The sequence below is a fragment of the Cygnus olor genome, chromosome Z (genome assembly GCF_009769625.2).
Source record: "Cygnus olor isolate bCygOlo1 chromosome Z, bCygOlo1.pri.v2, whole genome shotgun sequence".
Lineage (NCBI taxonomy): Eukaryota > Metazoa > Chordata > Aves > Anseriformes > Anatidae > Cygnus > Cygnus olor.
Genome location: NC_049198.1, coordinates 44,392,010 through 44,409,644, shown reverse-complemented (window position 1 = coordinate 44,409,644; position 17,635 = coordinate 44,392,010). Strand labels below are relative to the sequence as shown.

Genomic DNA, 17,635 nt, shown 5'->3' with positions numbered 1-17,635 from the left:
TTTGAAAGACTGACTTGAAATTACTATTTAAAAAAAATGTGAACATTGTCTCATTGAGTATGCAGGAAATGAAATGTGTTAGCTGTTATCCATTTCAAGTTAGATTGAGTACATAACTGTCTAACGTGAGCACACCTAGCAATAGTTTACATTTGTCTCTCCAGTAAGCTTTTTAATCAAAAGTAATTTAGTGTTAAGCATATCGAAAAGCCTTTCATTAGCTGTGGATGGGGCTTGATTTATTCATATGCTGTGCGACATATGTTGCTGATGTTGTAGCCTACCCCATCTCCAATTTTAAATAAGTACTTCAGTTCTGGTTGATATGTTTGCAAAGAGCCCATTTGCAGTTTTATATCATGCAAGGCAGGAACGTTCAGTGCTCAAGGTGGCTGGTTTGCATTGGTGACTGAATCACAGAACTAGTCATACGGCATGAGGTGGCAGATGAGAGGGGATTTTTTGTTTGCTTGGGTCATGTTGGGTTTTGGTTTTACCAAAGTACTTTCAGGGCATGATTTTCATTTGCATACTGTTTTTGCAGCAGTTGCAGTTACCTCTCTGCAGTGCCTCTGCAGAACTGAGATGCTGTTCAGAACTTTTCAAGTATGCAACAGCCAAGGTCACAAGGCCTTATTTTGCATAAGGTAACTGTCCTGAACAAGATATTCATTGCACAATTCCACTGCATGGAAAAGCAAAGCTCAGTGGTAGTGTCAAGACCTGGCTGTGGAAAGTGGTTCAGTGTCTACACGTACCAAGATGTTATCAAGCAATGCACACTGGATTAGAGTTATAAAATGTATGTAGGAAGTACAGGAGGACTTTTGAGAATCCTGTTTAGTTTCTCATTATACATAGACATTTCTGATAACTGTCATGTACCTCTGCATGCCAGCTATGTGTTTGTCTAAAAGCTTTGCCTCACTTCCTTGCATTGTAGTTACACACTCCAGACTTGACAAGGAAAAAAAAAAAAAAGAAAAAGGAAGGAAGGGGGAGGGGGAGGGGGAGGGGAGGGGGAAGGGGAAGGGGAAGGGGAAGTGAAGGGGAAGGGGAGGGGGAAGGGGAAGGGGAAGGGGAAGGGGAAGGGGAAGGGGAAGGGGAAGGGGAAGGGGAAGGGGAAGGGGAAGGGGAAGGGGAAGGGGAAGGGGAAGGGGAAGGGGAGGAAAAAAAATATTTAATGTCTTTTTTTTCTACTTAGTTTTAAGTCTTTTAGAACAAGTTTCTCATATTGTATGATGGAGATCCTGGCCACCATTGAGGTAAGTGAACATTTTATTGTAATCTCACCAGAGCCAAGATTTCACATCTCTTTATAGAGCAACTATCATGAAGGATCACTTTAGCTTTACATCAGCTAGGTACTGTCAGAAAATGAGAGTCATATTGTCAATCTCATATCAGTATGGATATCAGTTGTGCCACCAGTCAGACAGAAGTATGCATAAACAGGTATTTTTCTCTGGTGCCTCAGATAACTCAGCAAGACCGCATGTTACCTTACACATTTATGTTACTGAAAGGCAGATGTTTCAAACACTGTTGTGAAAATGCTCAGTGCTTTTAAAAAATTGAAAACTGAAGTGCTCCAATGTATTGCAGAATTCTGAGATAATCTCTAAAGGCAGACTCCAACTGGGCAGAGCAACAACATTGCTTGAGTAGTTTCTTAGCATGCTAAAGGTATTACAACAAACTGAACAACATGCCAGGATGAAATCTTTCAAGATGCTTGCTCACAGTTCACAGATTCAGTTCTATGGAAGCAAGTGTTCCAAATTCCCTCAGTACTGAGCACTTCTGCAGAGCTCCCTTTGCTATTAGAAAGTTTCTGACCAAGTCTGGTAAGAATTGTTAAAAATGCTCCAGTGACGAAAACTAGGAGGCTCTTGCCAATTCAGGAGTATTGGAAAAGGGTAAAAGGAGATACAAGCAGCCCCCAGAATATAAAATAAAGTTCTTTTCCTTTCATCCCAAGGAATGTAACTCAGATGAATATCCATCACCCAAAATATTTGCATCTTTGTTAAAATACATGCTACCTCATGTGTGGCAGGAGATACAGTTCAGCCTCATTTCCTCAGTACTGACTTTGTCTCTCTGAAGAGTTTAAGATGCGGAACAGAAACTGAAATTTTACTCTGTTCTTTCCCCCACGACCATGAGGGATGAAAACTTGCTTTTACATACCTACGCTATATGCCCATACCTGAGTCTGCTCCTGCGGCCCTTTCCCTTTGACAATATTTGAACCCTACATTCAATTTCAGCCAAAAGAGAGAGAGGTATCTCAAAGGAAGTTGCTTGAAAATAGGCAGGCAATGAAAAGTGAGAGACCGTATTAGTGCACCAAAGATGGTGAAGCAAAAGTATGCATTCAGACATTATTAGACACCTGAGACACCCCATCAAAGAGAAACTCGGTGTTTCTCAACAATCTCTGAATATTCCAGTTTCCATAAGAGATAAGTTTGAAGCTCATACTTATTAACCCCATAAGGCAGAAAAACCTACTGGAAATCAAGTCTTTACAGTTCTGGTTCCTGGAGTAAGGTTTTTGTTTGTTGGTTGGTTTTGGTTGTTGTTTTTTTTTTCATTCTCCCACAGCCCTGTTAATTCTTCCTCTTCTTCCTTCATTGTCTCACAAATCAGCTTCATTTTTCTGTGTGTGATGAACTGTCTAAAACCTGCTAAAATAGTCTCCATCAGTATCACCCTGATTCCACTTTGCTTCCATGGCAAAATGAAGCCCCTTGAGCACTTCTGCTCCCCATGTCCTTTCATCCAGCCCCTAGGACCAACCGCCTCTAGTTATCCATTACTTCACATAAAGAAGAAAGGCACCAGAGCCCAAAAGTAATAAAGGAGTAAGGCATATCTTCTACACAGGCAGAAAAGAAACTTTATCCAGCCTCTCATCACTGGGAAAGTATTTTCTGCCTATCTCATTTGACAAGAGAACTTCCCTTCTGCTCATCTTGCTGCCCCACAAAGATCTCCTTAATCTGTAGGGGGCTGACTGGTGTTTTACAATTTATGTTTCCGAATCAGTATGCTCTCAAAGGCAATCTTCACCTAAGCTAGAGCAGAGTCAAGAAAGTGGTGCAAAGATGGGCACAGTTAACTTGCAATGTTTCCTTATGAAAAACGGGTATTATTTGAATTATGAATGGACATTATTACTTCCATTTGCAATGCAGTTATCTGTCTCAATACACCAATACTGTATGAACAAAGATATATTTTATGATATGGAACAGGGGAGGGAAAGAAAACATGAATTGTACAAAAATTATTTTCTTACACATAAACTTGGCAATATTAAAACAACACACGATGGTTTTAATTTAAACAAAAAAAATCAAGATTGTTTAATTAAATAAGGTTTTTGTCATGTGGAACTTTTAAATATTTTATTCCACCAGCAAAACCTGCTGATGCATTGTAGAGATATCCTACCAAACAGGTGGAAACAGAATCTGGATAAACATTGCCACCTAGCGGAGCCCTCCCTGGCAGAGTGTACTGCAGCAACCTCATGACTTCACTGCAGAACAATTAAGTAGGAGCTGGTATTGATCTTTAATAGAAAATGTTTTCTAAAATATACAAGCAACAGACAGTCTTCAACATAGGCTGCACAGACAGAAATAATATTACAATTTCGGTTAGCTGAATCCTGGCTGGGATATCTTAATTGGAAACCTTTTACCCCTGAAGCAGCGTTTCGAATCAGAAGTAAAACAAATGCAATTCTTTGTTCCGTTTTATGAGTGCATGACTACTAAAGTGCTTTGTTTCCCATTATAGAACCCCACTTCACAAGTAAGGAGACTGAACATTAATTGTGCTCACAGAGGTGTACCCTTTAGGGCAGGTTTGAAGAACAGTGGGTAGTGTGGGAAAATATGAAGCACTCCTTCTTAAGACACAGCAATTCATAGACACAGACAATTTTGTCAGCCCGGCAACTTTCCCAAACATGAAACTCACTTTAAAAATTGAGATGTTTAGCTCTGAGCTCAGATGAGTCAGTGAGTTATTTGGGGAGTCATTAATGAACGTCAAATAGAGAAAGCCACAAAGAGATGAGTCATATCACCATAACACCAAAGAAATAAGATATAGCCCTTTTAGTTCTTACTCCCTTTGTGGCTTTTTGTTTGCGTGTTCTGTTGTGTTTTGTTTTGTTTTGTTTTTTTCTCTCCCTCTCTCTCATCATTCAGAATAATTTCCAGCCATTGCACTTCAATTTTAGTTTCTGTAATGATATTTTTCTATAGAGCTGACTCACAGATGAAGGATTTGTCCTCCTGATATGGTATTAAACAACCTCTAAACTCCAGTTTCGTGAATTTTTCTTCCCCTGAGTCAGCTAGTGTTAGCCCTGAAGCCTTTTCACTATGAAGTAGCAAAAGTTCAGTTCCCTCTCTAGCATTATCACTCCTCAAGTGTTTCAACTGGGACAGCTGGTAAGCTACAGCAGTGCCAGAGACAGCAGTAGCATCAGAGATTACACCTTCTTCTGCAAGTTCATTACAAGGGTATCTTCACACAAGCTTCATAATATTTGACCTAAAACAACACTTTACAGTCACTGCGTGGTGAAGAAGACTAATGTGACAGAAAGGATGAAAGGCACCACATGGAAATGAGGCAAGCGGGCTTCTAGGGAGACAGGATAGTCATTTGGCTAGCAAGTAAATGTAACTGCAAAAAGGAGAAAAGAAATCCATTGCAACTTGAAAGGTGGCTTCAAGGTCACTCAGTGACACCTCCAAGGTTGATTAAAGATAAAGACACCACTTGTAACCAGTCCAATACAGAATGTATGAGCTGCTCAGCCTGCAGTACTTAACGGGTGCACTGGTGGATGTGATCTTATTTGTAGACTACCAACAGTGAACAGGGTAAAAACAGCCCCTCTGTGCTGCAAAGGGATGTCAGCAGAGGTGTCAGGAAGGGATGTCACAGGTATATACAGCAGTATGCTGGCAGAAATGACAACATGACTATTGCTGTTCAGCTCTCAGAGACAGGACCACTGATTTGGGCCAACATAAGTACTTGAGCAGTGGCTGGAAGGGGAGCTGCTTGAAGGTTGCATTTAGCACCATAGACAGCCAAATAAATGCTTAGTGAGCATTTATTCAGTTGTTTTCATGTAAGAAAGAGGAATTAGAACCACAAATGGAAACGACATAAGTGCATGTTACTGGTGACATGTACCAGTGGAAAATATATCAAATGTATCTAAATTTTGTCAAACTGTTAGCTTAAACTACACCTACTTGTACTTGATTCTGTACAGAACATACATAACATTTTTCATTATACTCTTTAATCAGTTTAATGTTCTGCAATCAACTTTTTATTACAGTGCTTTTCCTTAACCTTTGCCCCAAGGAGAGAGTCATACAAAGTTTTTGTCTCATATGCTTTCCTTAAGATTATCATTGCTACTAGGCAGGATATGGCCAAATAAGTTAAAGAAGGAAAGAATCCTTTTCCATAAGGAAAGAATGTTCAGAATTCAGATCCCAGGTTGGGCTGAGAGCTAGGGAATAAAAAAAAAAAAAAAAAAAAGAAAAAAAAAGGGGGGGGGGGGAAGGCAAGGAAAAAAAAAAAACACATTTTGAACTGAGCAAATTTGTTACAAGCAGCATTAAAAGAATAAATATCCTATCATGTAATGTCAGTGATTCAGAATGAAGTGTTATAAATGCCAATTCCTGTAAAGTATGGTGGCAGAGGTTAGAAAAATATCTTAGATCATTCTCCCAGTCACTGTGTAAAGGTGATTCAATATATTCCTCTAATTCCAAAAGCTGCATCTAAAAAAATGCGTCTTTGCTATACTCACAAAGCACCTCTTATAACCATCATACATTACACTTACACAGAGAACTAGTTATCGATGATAGCTGGCATAAAAGACTTTTTCGTATTTACAGACAGTTCAGAGATGTTCAGTCTCTAAATACCAAGGACTATGAAGTAAAGGATCTTATATCTTATATACTTTACTAGCATCATTTCTACTGGCAACAGCCGTATAAGAACAAACAGCAATCATTCATCCCAATAACATTTTTGTGCATCTCAGTTTCCTTTGAATACAGCTCAGTAACCTTGACAGTTCTGTGGCTACAGAAAGAATCATATCAACGGGAAGTGCCATAAACTGAGCAAATTAGAGAACAGTAAACTGAATTATGCAACTTGGGATAAACTAAAAACAAAATCAGTGTATCAGGCTACCTGACATGTCTCTCTGCAGGCAGTGCCATGTTCTGACGTGAGAATTGAGTTTGATACTAATGCTCAGCACGAAAATGCAGCTGAACACATATGGCAACATAAAATCTAAGACGAAATCCTCTAAGGACACTATTAAACTATCTTGCAAAGCTTTTACCCAGAAACCCAGCATCACAGCCAAGAAAATCCATGAAGGTCTAGTGCTGTGACTCAAAGGCGGAGATAAGCTATCTGAGGAGTAGGTGCCTGAAGAAGATGAGGGAAGATTCAGGACCAACACGTTATACCTAGAGACCCTTTTCGAAATCAGGATACTGGCACGTCTTCCTTTTCCTTTTTTATTTCTTCCTAACAAGAGTCACAGTGCAGTGTGTTTATTTAAAAACAGCAGATTGAATTGAGACTGTAGTACAAACACCCCTGTAGGCCTGTAATATCATTAAGCACAGAACATCAGCTGACCACGGCAGCCAGAAGCAAGCAGTGGGCCTGATCTGCCTTTCCCCACAGTGGTGTAAATAGGGTGTCTCCATTTCCAAAAGAATCGCATTTATCCAGATTTTTATCAGTGCAACTGAGGACAGATTTGGCCCAGCTTGTTCAGAGGCCACCAGGGCCCACAATATGCATGCAAGGATGCATAGATGTGCAGCGAAGTCTGAAAAACATACTCTGCCTTTTTCCAAAGTGTGTACAATGAATATTAAACAACCCCCTGAAGTTCCTGTTGCCACTTGCCTGGAATCAGCACTGCCATCCCTATTACATACAGCACTCTTTGGAATGCTAATGACTACTTAAACTAATTCAGAGAGGATGTGTAAAGAAATGGGGCAGTGACAGGGATATGGCGTATAATAAGTGCAAGATATTTCTGCAGCTTTACATATTCATTTTCTTTCTTCTTTATTTCAAGCAGACCAGGCATTTTCTTCCAAATTGAACTATTTCTGATAGCCTCAGAGGACAGAAAATGTGATTTCCACATCCGAATAGTTAACACACCCAGAGGCATGTTAGAGAGATTGAGGAAAAGGGAAAAGCTGCTTCATACCAGAATGCCATGTCAGAGACTGGAATGATCAGCTGAGTCACAGAGGAAATGAATGTGAAGTCTCATGAAAAGTGGAATCTCCTTGTAAGCCACAATGCTTCTGTAACCTCTTATTTGTCTTCTAAATATATTTGCACTAGATTTGAAAGAATTACAGTACTAAAGAAGCAGGAAGCTTAAATACCTATGTTTAGTCAAGAGATAGCAAGAAGGTGATGTGACAGCCAATTATTTACATAACTACAAAGACTTTGTATACAACAACAAACAATCCTGTGTTACTTAGAAATTACCATATCTCAGTTTTTTCTTCCGTTTTCTGAAATATACCACAGCTAATGCGTCAGTCAGCAGTAAAATAGGAGGACTGCACTTTCTGGAGTTCACTACAGCTTACATTTATTAACTCAAAAGTGGAGGGTTAGTGTCCTTTTTTTTTTTCTTTTTTTTTTTTTTTTTCCCTGGCAGGTTGCTTGTGGCTTGGAAGAAGCAGCACTGAGATAGCATTCATCCTAGGTTATGGTAAACTAAATCTAAGGGATCTACTCTGTTCTGGTTGTGTGCACGTATCTTCTCAGAGCGTATCTTCCCCAAAACATCAATTCAGTAAGTCCTAATCTAGATTTAGTTTGTCACTAGACAAATATATCTTCTGAGGAGTACTTCCTTGAAGTAACAGTCACAACTTAAATTTCATTTTTGATGCAAAGGGAAGTTGCACAAAATTCACACTGACATGAACTGGAATATTAACAGTGGATTCTCTGACAACTACATGGACTACTACATTGGCTCAGTTTGTAGCATCCTTTCACCTAGTTAGAACAGTGGGCAGTTTTGTTAATTTTTGTTCATTTTTAATCTTTTTCTAAGCTTCCATGTATACATAATATTAAGGTCAGAAAGTTCCTTTGAAAGATATATTTTTTTCAAGCTGCAAATCTGGGGGCAAATTCTGAGCACAGAAAACATCCCCAGGAAAGCCTAGCATTTTTTGCACACAACTCCTGCCAGGTGTTTGCCAGAAGGATTTATTCTTAGCAGCATTTTAGCAAACAAAAAGTGCAGTTTAAGAGTAAGATAGAAATAAGGGAAAAAAATAAATGAGGGGAAAACAAACAAAGAAATAACAAATGATCTAATGATGAAAATCTAAAAAGCAGAAAGGAGAAGGAGGAAAGGAAATTATTATTATTAATAACAAAAACAACAACAAAACAGAAAATCCAGCCTTTTGCTGAAGCCACGTACTAAAAACAAACCCACACAATGTTAACCACAATCAGTCTGACTGACATCACAACCTCTGAGCAATGCTCTGGCTATGCTTTCATGACACCAAGTGGTTAATCTGTAAAGGTGCATTCTGCTGATCTCAAACATGCTCCACATTCAAAGGGCTATTAAAAGGAAGCTATACTCCAAGGTGCTTCCAACGACAATTCTCCTCAGCCCACTCTTGGTTGGGTTACACGTCCTAAAATGTTTTTTTCATAAGAATGCCACATAATGTTAACTAAACTTTGCTATTATTATTATTTCACTCTGTCCCCTTCACCTTTCAAAGAATTTTTAATTTATTCATAATAAAAATATTGTTGCATCCAGAAGCCAAATTAAGCATTTTACAAGATCCCAAATAACAGAAACTAAATCCATATTCTGTGAAGGTCAGTAAACACCTACAAAATATATTTTAAAAGGAACTCACAAAAAATAAAAGGGCCCAAACAGAAGCTGAAACTAAGCCTGACATTGGACAGATTTATCCCCTCCCCTACTGCTATTACAGAAGTCAGAAAACAAAACATATTAGTGAACAGAAATAGAAAAATAAATGATGCAGTATGATTGTCATTTTCTTCAGACCAACTGTCTTTCAAAGTTAATGATTATTGGGACCCAGATTTATTCAGACTCTCTCAACAGAAAAAAATAATAATAATAACAATAAATCTGCTCCTATTCACTGCCATCAGCATTCAGGAAAAAAAAAAATCCCATTTTCCTTTACATTTCTAAGTCTAATTAACAATTAAAATGAGTACAATGATGCTTATGTCTGCTTCCTGTGAGGCTCTCATCACCACGATTCACACACATTTTCAGGTTGTTATGATAGTCAATGAATTCTTCACAGTGGATCCTGTGCTCTGTGTCTCCCTGCTGTATGGTTAAGCCAACTATGTTGAAATTTTCACTTATTTGCTCATTTCTTTCATTCCTGACATTTCTATTAATGCAATTCTACCTATAGTAACATAGAAAAGGTTCTCCTAGCAGGTAAACATTGCAAATTACAGTTTAAATTCATTTTTAATTCATCCATTAGCTTCCTCCACAGTCAGGTGACCTTTTACCAAGAACATTTATTATCTGTCTTGAGCTTTTTAAATACTTGGTTTCTGTGAGAATAGCTTTGGCATTAAGTTACAAATGAAGAAAAATAGAGTAAGAGCTCCTAAATGGATACTAGAAGTCAAACGAGACTGTGGAGGATCCTGGTAATGATAGCAACCTGCTGGTAGTATGCTTTTTATATGAAGAAAATTCAGCATTTACATATGGTGCCTACCACGAGCTTCAGATAAAATTTATTACAGTAGTCTTAGCTGATGATCACAGAGATGGATTGCTGGCAGTAGTTTCTTGTGATAAAGAATAACAATTTATGCCTAGCAAGCTAGGCATGAAGGAAAGCATCTCTCAGCCTTCATGCTAACTCAGAGCTTTACCAGGCTCAGTTATGGTAGTTGAAGGCAGATACCTTCAAAGAAAGTCAGTGTTGTGACAAATCCTTAATGCATTACATTTCTGAGTACCCTCACTTTCAATTCCATTTGCATTAATTTTCCCTTCTCTGTTTTTAAACTGTTATGGCTAGTTGACTCTGTGATATCCTCGAAGAGGGGACATTTTCAAAAGAGATTTGCTGTTAACAAACAAGTGATTTTTATTCACTGATTTCTATTTCAGTGTTAAGCATTTCATAGATATGAAATAACAACACACAAACACAGGATAAAAAAATCAAAATGCACAAAAAGTTCCCTATTTAGGAAGGCCCTGAACTACCTTGGGATGTTCAGAGACACCACTCAGTAAGAGTTTGTCTTGTAGAGGTACAATGTGCTATCCCAAGAGACTGTGCCCAGCTATATGGGGCACAACTGTCAGCTCTTCAGCAACCAGAGGCAGCAAGGGTGCCTGCATGGGAGGAGTCCACTAGCTGTCTTGCGCCTGTCACAGATGCTTCCAGGTGGCTTTGAACCAGTGTACACACCATATCGCACGCCAAAAGTTCAGCCAGCCACGGGAGCACGTGATGTCTCTGTTCACACATATTTAAGAAAGAGTGTCATCTAATGGGAGAGGAGGAATAGAGGATACACGTGGAAGTGGACATCACTGAAGACACAGCTGGAGACTGCAGCCCGTGGAGGAACCTGCATCACAGCAGGGATGCCTTGAAGGGACTGTGGCCCATGGGGTGACCTACACCTGGGCAGGGACACCACCAAGTGGCTATGTATGACCCATGGACAAGCAATGCCAGGGCAGGGACCCTACCAAAGGGACTGTGGCCCATGGTTAAATCAAAGAATCATTACGGTTGGAAAAGAACACCAGGATCATCTGCTCCAGCCATCCCCCTACTACCAATATCAACCACTAAACCATGTCCCTAAACACCTTGTCCAACCTTTTCTTAAACAAGCCCAGGGACGGTGATGCCACTGCCTCCCTGGGCAACCAGTTCCAATGCCTGACTGCTCTTTCTGAGAAGAAATGTCTCCAAATTTCCAACCAAAGCCTACCCTGGCACAACTTGAGGCCATTCCCTCTTGTCCTCGATGTCCTTCCTGTAGTGAGGGGCTCAAAGCTGAACACAGTACTTGAGGTATGGCCTCACCAGAGCTGAGTACAGGGTGACAATCACCTCCCTGGTCCTGCTGGTTACACTACTCCTGATAGAAGCCAGGATGCCATTGGCCTTCTTGGCCACCTGGGCACACTGCCGGCTCATATTCAGGTGAGCACTGACCAACACCCCCAGATCCCTTTCCTCTGCACAGCTTTCCAGACACTCTGCCCCAAGCCTGTAGCACTGCATGGGGTTGTTGTGGCCAAACTGCAGGACCCGGCACTTAGCCATGTTGAACTTCATCCCATTGGCCTCTGCCCATCAACCCATCCTGTCCAGGTCCCTCTGCAGGGCCTTCCTACCCTCCAGCAGATCGACACTTCCCCCCATCTTGGTGTCATCTGCAAACTTACTAAGGGTGCACCCAATTCCCTCATTCAATTCATTCAAATAAAGATATTAAAGAGAATGGGCTCCAACACTGCCCCCTGCAGTACACCACTGATGACCAGTCGCCAGCTGGATTTCACTCCGTTCACCACCATTCTCTGGGCCCAGCTGCCCAGCCAGTTTTTAACTCAGCAAAGTGTGTACCTGTCCAAGCCATGGGCTGCCAGCTTCTCCAGGAGAATACTGTCAGAGACTGTCTCAAAGACCTCGCTGAAGTCTAGGTAGACTACGTCAACAGCCTTTCCCTCATCCACGAGGCGGGTCACCTAGTCATAGAAGATGTGGTTGGTCAGGCTGGACTTGCCTTTCGTTAACCCATGCTGACTGGGCCTGATCCCCCAGTTGTCCCACAAGTCCAGGTGGAGCAGCAGGTCTCTAACTGTTTCCACCTGAACTGGGGAGGTGTGGGGGGGTGTTCTTCTGCTCCCTGTCCCAGACTTCAAGGTCAGGAGGCTGAGTACCTCGAGGATAAGTGACTAGTAAAGACAAATGTAAAGAAGGCATTAAGAACCTCTGCTTTTTCCTTATATTCAGTAGTCATGTTCCCTCCTGCATCCAGTAAAGGATGCAAAATAACACTGGAGCAGAGAAAAAGAAGTAACAAGAAAGGATTGGCAGACAGAAAATAACAAGCATACAACGCCAATCCCATTTCCCCAATTTAGGGATGTTTTGCTTGTGATGTCACCTCAGCCACCCTCCAGTGGGATTTTCATCAGGATACTCCCAAGATGTTTAGTGAAAAAAGAGATCTACAGAACCTGCAACTAAGACATATTCATGTGGGTGGTACATGACAGGTGGATCCTCACCAGCCCTTCCTCTACACCCAAGCAGAATGGACTTCTCTTAGTCGTGACTTTAGAGTTTCACAAGTCCTGGTTTCCTCTGTATATACTCTAATCTTCTGAAAGATGATTAAATATGAAAGACTGTTAAGTGTAAGTTATGTACAATGTATGCTGTACAGCTTCATCTTTTTAAGGTAACCGGTAACAGTTAAATAGCACATGCTTCTAGGTAGATAGCAGGTATTAATATTAGAGACTCCATTGGTAGCATCCTTACCCCTGAGTTAGCATTACACTAATATGCCAGCATGGTTTCTGGGTGAGCTGAACTGCTGGCAGCATTCTTTAAGATGCAGTATTAAACCTATACCTGAAATATTTACAGACCTCAGAGATCTCCATGGCATTGTGAACAAGGTTATCCCTGAGGTTCTGACAGAATTATATTTTTGTATGTGCATGCTGTCAGTCTAACTTTTCACTGCATTTTTAAGTACTGTATATTCCTTCACCTTTTTTTTTTTTTAATGGTATTATTTGTGCATACTTTAAAAAGACCACAAGCTGAGCACTGCTTGGAGAGGAAAATGCAAGGTCAAGTAGTAGTTTCCATAGGAAAGCTGCTTTTGTTTGCTTTTATTTCACCTCAGAGTGGAAAAGAGTGGTACAGCCACATTCCCCCTTCAAGTACAGGCCATACATTGTTAATGTGAAGGGAGGCATGCCAAGAATGCAGCATTTACAGGAATCACTAGAAAGAGTGGTAAAACTTCAATACTGTCAACTTCAAATAAGTACAGCTCTTGACCCAGAATCCTTTCAAGGGTGGTATATTTCAGGATCTTTTTAAGCTGAACTTGAATTTTTAGGTACATGGGTTCTAATTTCAAGCTTTTGCTCATTACAGAAGCAGGACCAGAAACTCTCTAGTAAAAACTTTGGATATCAGGTTGATGCTTGTCTCTGGTGGCCAGAAGAATCTAATAACAGTGACTTCTGCGCTCAGAACATACTACTTTCCCATTCCCTCAGTCCTTCAGAAGCACCTTGGTGCAAGTTTTAGCATACCCTGCTACCCTGTGAAAATGCTAGACTAAATTTTGTGTCATGCTACAGAAGCACGTGCAGAAGGAGGTGGTGCACCCAAGAAAATGGAATTTGTACTCCTGCAGCAAACGGCTTTTCCCCTTTAGAAGGAAAATCTCTCTCTGGGACTCTAAGTCTCTATAGACTGAGGAAGGTATGACCCTTTATTTATTTATTTGATCATAATATATTTTAATTTGTAAGGAAAAGTGCACACAGACAGTATCACCTTCTTTGTACAAAGACTTTTCTATCCAACATCAGGCACAACAAACTTGTTGACTCCTTGTTCTTTATGCTTTTCATCTGGAAATGGACTCCAGTAAATAACTTACTCCAGAAGACTACTTTCAATGTAATTCAAATTAAGCTGTTCATCTAGTTCAATTTTGAATGAAATAAAAGCCTTTTTATCAAAGTGACATCAGAGAACAGTGAGAAAACTTAAGACATTTTTATCATCTGAAATTCCTGTAGTAATCTAGAACAGTACAACACTAGAAGACCTCTCACAGCTTGTCCCACAGTACTAGGTGTCTGTAAGTATTCTGAACAACTTCATGTTTTAACATGCCTTTCCCTGAATGATTATCCCTTATTCTGATTTAGCCTCATTATTTCAAAGTTATTTCAGATAAGCAGAATTCAAATAACCAATCCGTAAGTGGAGTTACTCAGCAATAGCCACAGAAATTGAATTTATGTCTACTTTAATCAAAATTAACTTTCAAGTGTGGATAAGCTCCTGTGCTGATCCCATTTGTTCTGTCAGCCCAATTTCATCTCTGATTTGAAATTGCCAGGCAATGACTATTGCTTCCTTAAAGAATTTCCCATTGTAGAATTAAGGGAAGCAGCATAAAAATAAATATGTTTTACAGATTGACTGATATGATACCCAGCTAATTTATTTGTATGATCAAAACTATATTGAAGTCACTAGAGCGGTATGTCAGGACCTAGGAGGCCATGACAGGGCCACAGCTTGAATGTTTGATGAGAATTAGAATACCTAAAAAAAAAAAGAATACCTAATGAGAATTTTAAAATGGTGGCTGTTGATCATTCTTTCCTGCTTTAACAGAGCAAGTAATTTCAGTCTCAGAAAGTGATCTGATGCCAAAATAATGCACTGCTGTGCAGAAAGGGCAGAAGCTGCTTTATACAAATTGCTGATGCATGATAATCAGCATCAAGGAAACTAAGTGCAAATTATTTTGAACATTCTATAAAGAAAAAAATAAGGAAATTGAAAAAAAAAATAGGGTTTTGAGGAGTTAAATTGATGGGAAATAGAATCCAATCAGCCACTTCATTCCCTTAACCTTCCCTCCCCCCCTCCCTTTGTGTGTGTGTGTGTGTGTGTTAGTATTTTATTCTCCAGCTCTTATATACAAATTCTTTTGTTGTAGACAGAAGGGTTTTGTTGCACACGCTAACTCATAACATGAAAGATGATGGTGTAGTGGAACAATAGTACATTAATTGGAACTAATTTAAATGACCTCTCACCAATCTGCCAAAAAAAGATAACACTAGATCACTTACCGATGTTTCAGTTACAGAGGTGTGTTTTAGCTGATATGTTAATAAGTTTTTATTCACGGTTCCCTGTAACGAAAGCATATTTAACTTATTTGTATTCCCCCCTTTTATTCTGTTCTTCACTTCTATAGCTTTGTGCATAAACAAACTACTGCAAAAGAAATACACGTACAGATAGAAAAGAGTCACAACTGCAACTGAAAAATAAGGAAAAGCCATACATAACTTCATTAAGGAGTAAAAGTCTTCTGAAGCAGCTTAACGTCTTTGTTGAAGCAAGTAATTACAATGCAAACAGCAGAAAGAAAAACAGCTTTCTTGTTTAAACGCTGTCCTGTACAGCAGGGGCCTGATTCCACAGCCCACAGCCAGGGATCAGTTCTCAAGGCATCAAGCACAGGATTCAGACTGACGCCAGCACAAATCCCAGGCACAGGAAGCTCCCAGGGCTGGGCCCTCAGTCCTGGCTTTGGCATGCATTTTACTGCCTGCAGTGGTAATTTTCACTATGAATAAACCAAACACATTGTTTTCACTACAGATGTTTTTAAAAGGCCCTCTGAAGAAACCCAGCTGAAAAGCTGTGATCTTTAGAGATCCTGACAGGATCCACATGATGGCCATTAGAAATTTTACCTTTGGACTCCTTTTCCTTATTTAAATTGTTTCTTCAGGAAGGCCCTCCAAAATGAAACATCGCTGACTTCACCCAAGTTTGGCACATGCATCATCTCAGTTGGGCACACAATAACCGGAGATAATTAGGCAACATACTTAAGCCATTTTGAAAGGAAGGAGGGTGGACGTGTGCCATGGATTTGTAGCCCTCAGGATACAAGCAGTCAACCAAGTTTAAATGCTTGCAAAATAAAAATAAATAAATAAACCCCTGGCACTATAGGGGAACTGGACTGGGTTCCTAACTGATCCCTGCGGCAAAGAGGGACAAGAGATACCAGAAATCAAAGTGGTGCTACTCTTGATTATACATCACAAAACAAATGAGATCTGTTTCAAGTCTGTGCTAAAATTAGTTCAAGTCATTAGCCTCCAGCAAAAATATTGCACAATCTAGTAGCCTCAAGAAGAAAACTCCTCACTGAATCTAATGTCAAAGTTGCCATAGGTAAAGGAACCACGTGAACTGAATCCACGGCAAACCACACACCCAGCTCTCCATGAACACAGGAAATAAAAATAGCCACAAGGAAATACAACCTGCTTGTGTTATGCTCCTTCTTGTGGTATGCTGCTTCTGCATAGAAGCAAAGAGCAGAAGATGGAGGGGGGGAAGGGGCAGGGAGGAACAGCTTAAGATTTTCCTGCTGAAAGTAAATGTTTTCTGAAAAAAAAAAAAAAAAAGCTACAGTATCTAGGGTTTTCAAGAAAGTTTTTGTTTACCTTGTAAGACACCAGTTCAAGAGTCTTAAATAACAATGCTTAATCTGGCATGAGCACTCCATGTGATCACCTCCGCTTTTCTTCTCATTCTTCATGTCACTATCCTGTGATCTAACTTATACAGTAATTTAAACACTAAAGATAATTAGCTTACTTTCTAAGAGCCTTATTGGTAACAAGATATAAGGCAAGTCAGTTTGGCCAGCTTGGATCATAGCATACCTTTTATTTGCATTTTGCCTGTGTTTCATCTATTTAAGTAGTGATCTCTTCAGGCGAGAGACTTGATTCCTCTGAGTTCTTTAAAGAATCATTCAAACTTGTGGCACTTAGCCACAAAACAGCAACTACGCATATAAACTATTATTCTTGACATATAGTTGGTCATCTCTGGTTTTCATCTACAGCACACAAAGTAGGTAGCTGCAAAACAGAAATATATCATATATTAAGAGCTCTTAATAAATGCATTAAAGGCTCTCTTTATGCCTTGAAGCTATGTATTAATCAAAGTATTATGCATTTCACCTACAATTGTTACATTTTGTTTTGTAGTAAAGTTTGTTGTTATACCACTCCCTGTAGGGTTAGCATTACAAAATAAATATGCCCAACATAACAGGAGAACATTTTTTCTCTCCATGTGTAAGTATGATCACTAAACTATTACAGCAAATTTTTAATTATATTTGTTTTGTGAGACAACAGTTAATTGGTATACAACACACACTGACGCTGCAAGCAGACTTGCCAAGTCTCTAGTCTTGCAAATAATCTTGAATAATTTTAAAAAGGGAAAGAGAGAGGACGTAAGGAAAATAAAAGAGTAACTACGTCACAAGATAGAAAGTACTCAACAGAAAGAAAAAAAAATAGAGATGAAGCCAATGTTTGAAAAATGACTGTGAGTGATTCTCCTGGCTGATTAAAAGTTAGTCCCATGACTGTATGCCAAGAAGTCTAGTGTGCTCCAGTACACCATTACACTAACAAAACAGTGAAAGGCAGCTGTAAAGGAAAAAGCCTCCTATCTGCAGGACATTACACACTTTGCTGCTTTTTAATTACAAGTTTAAGATCAGTGCATTCTTAGTTAACACTTAGCATAATACTTTCATTCTAGAATTCTAAGCGCTGATTTATTTCAGCAGATCATTAATAACCACAGCATCTCTAGCT

The 17,635-nt window shown here is 39.6% G+C and overlaps 1 long non-coding RNA gene across 1 annotated transcript; it reads left to right on the top strand.

Moving 5' to 3' along the window:
- Nucleotides 1–601: 601 nt before the first annotated feature.
- On the top strand, nucleotides 602–15,967 carry LOC121061915. The gene is made up of 4 exons (XR_005815330.1): nucleotides 602–802; nucleotides 1,205–1,265; nucleotides 13,541–13,664; nucleotides 15,187–15,967. It is a non-coding gene; the product is annotated as an uncharacterized LOC121061915 (long non-coding RNA).
- Nucleotides 15,968–17,635: the final 1,668 nt, after the last annotated feature.